The following is a 6,669-nucleotide window of genomic DNA, read 5'->3' as shown; positions in this document are numbered from 1 at the left end:
ATTATCACTCCGCTCTGCTGATGCCGTGTGTGAAGCACAGCACGCCTGTGTGTGTGTGTGTGTGTGTGTGTGTGTGTGTGTGTGTGTGTGTGTGTGTTTGTTTCCTCGCTTGTGTACCTGCTAACTGGCTTCCCTGTAATTTTCCTTCCAGTAGAAATACTTTTTTAATTTGGTCTGCTGTTAATGAAGTCATAAGTCTGTGTAGCTGGCTGTCTGATGCCTTTGTTCCTTGTAATTAGCTTTTCTTTCCCTCTTTTTATGTTTATTGCCTTAGAAATGTGGGAGTTATTTAAATTATTTGTCTCTTAAACCACAGTGAAGCTTAAAACTTCAGCGCCTTGCTGAACTGCTGATCACCATTCATTTTTTCACTTTTTCTTTTTTTTTGTCTTATACTTCAGTGTATTTTATTGATATTTCATGCAATACACCAGCACAGCCTAAAGCTGAGAAGTGGATTCATGTTTTTTCCAAATAAAAGTCTGAAAAGTGCGGTGTGCTTTTTTTCCATTCACACCCTTAAATAAAGTCTTAAATAAAATTTTCTCCCTGCATCATCTAATTGAAGTCAAGTTTATTTGTATGGCAGATTTCAGCAGCAAGGCAGTTCAAAGTGCTTTACACTATAAAAACATAATACAGAAACCAATTATGACACAAATAATAAACAGCAAAATTAAGCAAATAAGCACCAAATATTATGAGTAAAAAATAATTCAGTTCAAAAGTATTTTATTAATATCAAAGGAATATTAATTGTTGTTGTATCTCATATTAATTCAAATTCTTCAAAGAGTTATTGTAGATATTTTAGATATTTTTACCTCTGATTTAAAGGAACTCAGTGTTTCAGCTGGTTTGCAGTTTTCTTTGGTACTTTTTAAAAACGGTGGCCACTTATCCATCTACTGTTAAAATGATATCTGATGATTGATAAAACAAATTGGAAGCATTTTATTATGACTCAACGTTTCTTTGATATCTGAGTTTTATTTTATTTTTATTTATTTTTTCCATTTTTTTTGCAACACTTTTCGCTGTATTTTATTTTTTATTTTCAGTTTTGTATTGTATTATTGTATATTAGCATATTTACACTGCAAAAACACAAAATCCTACCTTGTAATTTGGGTCCAGTTTCTAGTGCAAATATATTAATAAACTTGAAATAAGACAAATTAATTTAAAAGTAACTTTCAGAATGACATACAGGCTTGTTTTAAGTAAATAACTCCTTAATATTGATGAAAACTTTCTAGTTCCAGTGGCAGATAAATTAACGTATAATGTGGGAAAATGTTTTGCTATAAATGAAATAATCCGCCAGTGGATATATTAAATATGAAGGAATTATTTACTTAAATTAAGTCTCTATCTTGCCGAAATGTTACTTTTAAGTTAGTTTGTATTATTTTAAGTACGCTAAGATATTTGCATTATGAACTGGACCAAAGTTACTTTATAAGATGTTCTGTTTTTGTAGTGTAGACAGAATCATTCTTTCCATTGTCCTAAACACCTGGATTAATGTAACATATGAAGATTAAACTCAAGTTTGAGTTTAATAAACATTTTTTAATGTGATGATTCTGGAGTAAAAGCTGCATTTTTCTGAATCTTCTCTCTGAATCGTTTAAAGACGTTTTCACTCCGTAAACGTGGAGGATGCTGCACAGAAAGTCACGTTTCCTCCTGCGTAACTGTTGACCTTACCTAACATGTTCCATATCTTTTTAATTACTTAATTTTTCCCCTCTACACAAAAGTAAGTGTGACTCAGGCTAAATAAATAATGAATATTTGACAGGCATGACATGCTAAGGATAAGATTTGCCCATTTATGGTTTGCAGCCTCTTGCAGGCTCTGTGAAGTAAAGGACTTGCCTCCAGGACATCCCAGGCCAAAAGGTCCCAGAAAAGGTCAAGCTGATCTGGAAAAGCAGTTCATGGTGTAAAGAGCAGCGTGGGCTGCTTGCTGCTACAGAAATGTTTGTCCTCTGGCGCTTTAAGTCTTCTTCCATCATCTTTATAACCAGTCATTTGATGATGACGCATCCAGGAAATGGCAGCAGCGTCGTGTGTCATACGAGGTGAAGTATTTTCAGAACGGCAGGAAAAAAATTACTGTACTTTACTGTGCTTCACATTTACCCAAGTTAATCCAAGCTAACAGTTAGCCATGCTAATTATGACCTAGCATTGGTTTGTAGCCTTCCTTTGTAAAAAGAAACAGGAAAAACAGAGCAACCATGTTAGCGCTCTGATTAGCCTTCCTGCTGTCTGCTGCAGCCTGATCAAACCGCCACGTCATATAAAATAGTTTCTTTTTAAATAGGTTTGCTCATCTATCCAGTGGTGGGCACTCTGCTGCTAATGGCTGAACTAATTTTTCTGTTCAGCAGTTTAGCATTTTTGCCAACTTTGACAATGTGTAGCGGACTTAGCTTAGCGTAAATTCAGTTTTCTGGATGCGCTGATCAGTTTACGTCACGTAAACGAAATGAAACGAAGCAAAGCTAAAACCTCAGTGAAAATTTCCTCTCCACTCTCCCTCCATCACAGTTGGGTGGCAACAACTTACATTTTCTCAATTACATTGAGTAACTTTAGGAGTATTTTCACTGCGCTGGACTTTTTACTTTTACTTGAGTAATTTTATTATGAAGTGTCTCTACTCTTGAGTAAAATTTATGGATTTTTGACCCACTGAATGAAAAACAACCAAAAACTCACCTGCTGCTTTTGGTGCCCATCTCAGAGACAAACAACCATGAACACATCTGGGGAGTTTTCAGTTGACCTGACCTTCATGTTTCTGGACTGTGGGAGGAAGCCGGAGTACCCGGAGAGAACCCACCATGCAGAGAGACCCGGGCCAGGAATCGAACCCAGAACCTTCTTGGTGCAAGGCAACAACTGCACCACTGTGCAGCCCCCGTTTTGGTTCACATTTCATAATTTTTTTATTCACAGAAACTGAGTTGGGAAATTTTTCGTTTTTCTTTATTTTTTGGTCATTTTGGTCCTTAAAATACCAGAATTTCCACTTAAGTTTATATTTTGGCCCATCTGATGATGTAATTTTTAAATATTAATTGATGATACTTTAAGTACTTGAGCAGACTTTTTACCAAATACATTTTCACTCTTGAGTAATTTCTTGTTCGGCTACGTTTTACTTTTCCGTGAGTGGATCTCTGGCTCCTCTGCGTGTGAAGCCCGTTTCTTCCTGTCCGTATCTTTCTCTCCTGGTTTCTGTCCATAATGAGCATTTCCTCCTCACCCCCGCCACCTATTCTCTCGCTTCCTCCCCTCCTCCTCTCTTCCTTCGCTCCCCTTTCTTCCCCTCCACTCGGTGAGCTGAATTGGAGAAGCTTATCGCCTAGCAACCACAATTAAAGTACAACAAGTCAGTGGCAGTTGCAGCCACCAACCAAGCTTTCGCAAAACCTTCGTACAACCGGCAGCTTTGGACAGAAAGCAGGGAAGCACGGGGCAGGCAGGAATGGGGCTGAAGTTGAACAGGTGAGCAGCAGTTGGAGTTGAGGCTGAAGCGACGCGCTGAGGACTTTAGGGGAGGCGTTGGATTTAACAGGTATGTCTGCTGGAAGCGGTGAATCCTGCCTATGCTGTGTTGTGTGCTCTGGAGTCCTGTGCGGGTTTAACTCTGTGTGTGTTTGTTTTTTTGTTTGTTTTGTGTGGAGCAACCTCACGCTGAGGAGGATTAATGCTTTTTGAAGCTTCACCCAGAAAAACGGCTTATAGTTTACCAATCAGTGTGATTTCACAGCTGCAGAGGAATGCCAAGTTTGTGGTGGAGCCACCTGCCTCCATGATGCACAGAGTGAAACTGATCTGATGGATTCACTGGGCGCCAGCCTAAAACATTTGTTCCCTCTGCATTACTAACAGTGGCTGTTTCTGTAAAACAAACGTTTTATACTCCATAAAGTTCAGATTTACTGTTCGAATGACGGATTTTTCTGAAAAAGTCTGTGAATAATATTTGATACACTTCTTGCTCTGATTAAAACAAACTGCAGGCATCACCTTTTGTTCTATGGCCTGTCAATAATCAATAAATCAATTAATTGCATGACAAACTGAAACAGTTATTTCCATTGGTATGATTGATCATTTATCTCTTTTTCTCTCTTTCTACCAAAAACTGGATGATAAACTTTTCAGTCTTGTGTTTTGGTCTCAACCAGCTCTTATTTTGAAGGGCAGTTTTGTTTACAAAGACTTCAAAATTCATGTTATTTGTTGTTTTGTTTATTTTAGATATTTAAAGTGTCTTCCAGTTCCAGTGTTAAATGTCCATTAGATTTAAAGTTTACTGATCTTTGACAAAGTTTTCTTGCGTTATTTTGCCATTTACTCACGTAAAAATGGTCTCAAAACAACAATATTATAGTTTATCGCAATAACTTCTGGGACAATTTATCGTCCAGTAAAATTTGTTACCATGACAACCCTGTGCAGGACTTTATAAATGTGTTACAACGTATTTATTTTTTTTATTTATTCCTGTTTGGGCCGATCAGCTCTACAGAGGCTCTGATGAAACCAGAATAAATCTAAGAGTTCAATCAGTCTGAACAAACGCTGCTCTGCCTAAAGGCGCCAGTCTAAGTTCATTTGAAGTGAACTCTGCTGCGGTTTGGAGGCCTATGTGAACGCCAAGCGGACTGTAGATGCTCCAAAAGCAGGAAGTGGACTACAGCGCAGGGCATTCTGGGTAAATACAATCAAAACAAATGCGTTAGCTTAGCGCTAGCAGGAGAAATGGCACGTGACCTTTTGCAAAAACAAAAACATAATAATTGTACGACTGCTAAAATAGTTTCAGTTTACATTTTGTGAAGGAGAAAGTTGTGCTCGGTGTCTTCAGAGGTTTTCTGTAATTTTCTTGGTGCAGCAAATCAAAGGATTTGGTTGGTTTGTGAAAGAGAATCACTTTGTTGCTGGAAACCATCTTGATAATTGAGACACAATTGTCAGTATTGTCTGTAACAACATACTCTGTCCTGATCAAATTATGAACCTGTGAGATGTAGAGCAGGAAAGACCTGACGTTTAGGAAGGAGTAAAACCTTCCACACTCTGGGCCAGAGACCTGAAGCTAAAGGCTCAGTTACCTCCTCATGCAGTCAGAGTCTCTAGAGCTCCAGTATTTACCTAAATATTTGATTCAGGTGAGCTGAAGCAGAGACTTTTCCTTTAGTGACTGATATCAAGCATCAAATAACAGCAAACGGCAGTAAAACTGGACATTTTATTTAGGGATCTCCTCAGTTTTTCTCCTTACAGATAATATCTTATTAGTAATTACATAAAATTGGAAAAGCCTGTTTGTATTTCAGACCATTTTAAGTACTTAAAATTAATAACTTTGGCAACATGTTGGTAGCCAAACGTGTTCAGATATTTTTAGTGTTGCTAAAGGCAAAGGTGATTTTTTTTTAAACTTTTCTAATCAATGTTGAAAATTTAAAAAACTACAACGAACAATTTAACTGAGAATGTTTGACACTGACACAAAGATGTATTTGCTCATAATTGCACTTCCACCAGTGTGATCCTAAAGTATTGCTAAAATTGTGATCCTGATCATTAATTCTGCCTAATAGAGCATCCAGAAATAGTCCTTCCCCCCTGCAGGCTTCTCTGTCGAATGAAGCCGGGCCGCCTGCCGTCCTTGCTCTGAGGGAGCGTGGTAATACCTGAGGAGACGGTGGGGGAGCTGCTGGGGTAAAAGGTCACCATATCCTCCCCCCGCCAGGAGCCTGAAGCCATATGAAGAGGCTGTATATGCGCTTAGAAGTCAGGTGCTGGTTAAAATGTCAACTCATCGCTCACATAAAAGCCGCGCTTAAAACGCCAGAGTAACATCTTTCTGTTCAAAATGTCACAGAGTGACTGACATGAAAGCGCCGACCGTCGTCTCTGATGTCCAGTTTGACTGAAGCATCTCTGGCTGTTTGAAGTCTCTGGAGTTTCCACCAATTATTGCAATAAAACCAAACGGAAAACAAAAAGAAAATGTGTTCTTCCATGAGGACAGGTATCCCCACAGCATGGTCTCACTTCCTCTGTGTGTCCTCTACATGGTTTGTATCAAACTGCAAATCGACTCTCATGAAGGCCAGATTTGGTCGGTGCATGACTGGTAGACTTTCCCGTCTTACCTAAATGTTTCTGCAGCTCCTAAAGCTAATTGGTTACTGGATTTTATTTAGGGGGAATCAGAGTAACGGAATCTGAATCGACTTTAAGATTTTAATTTTTAAAATGTGTTTTGTTGGTCTGCCACATAAAGCACAGCCCAAAAAACACCCAGCTGTGTTTTTTTTTGGCAATAACTTAAAGTTTTTTGGTGTCTGAAAAATGAACATTCTGAATGTTAAGTCACATTCAACAAACTTCGTTACCTAGCAACCCCAGCCCGTTGCCTAGCAACGCAACCAAATCTCCAGCATGTTTGTTTAGCTGGTTTTATACGCTGTACAATGGCTGCTGGAAAAAACAAAAGTGTTTTGTTGTTGACTTACCATCCAGAAACCTCTTGTTGCATTACTTTTGGTTGTGTAGGAGGCTCCACTTCTGCTTTTCAAAGATGTGCAGTGTAAACATTGAGTTGGGGGCGTGGCCAGCAGCAGCTTATTT

At 38.6% G+C, this 6,669-nt stretch overlaps 1 protein-coding gene across 2 annotated transcripts in view; it reads left to right on the top strand.

The window, feature by feature from the left end:
• The first annotated feature begins 3,391 nt into the window (after window positions 1-3,391).
• The window catches only part of ankfn1b (ankyrin repeat and fibronectin type III domain containing 1b), a 69,014-nt gene continuing 65,736 nt past the window's right edge, over window positions 3,392-6,669 (top strand). Inside the window, exon 1 of one of the 2 annotated variants that reach the window (XM_015045855.1) lies at window positions 3,392-3,525. The gene's annotated coding sequence lies outside the window, so the exon portion shown is untranslated. Of the gene's footprint in view, window positions 3,596-6,669 lie in introns of both variants that reach the window. The other variant, XM_015045853.1, reaches the window with a different exon arrangement.

This window comes from Poecilia latipinna, unplaced genomic scaffold (assembly GCF_001443285.1).
Source record: "Poecilia latipinna isolate Pla-1442-1.1 unplaced genomic scaffold, P_latipinna-1.0 Scaffold751, whole genome shotgun sequence".
NCBI lineage: Eukaryota > Metazoa > Chordata > Actinopteri > Cyprinodontiformes > Poeciliidae > Poecilia > Poecilia latipinna.
Note: the sequence above shows the minus strand (reverse complement) of the source record. Positions and strands in the feature narration are given on the sequence as shown.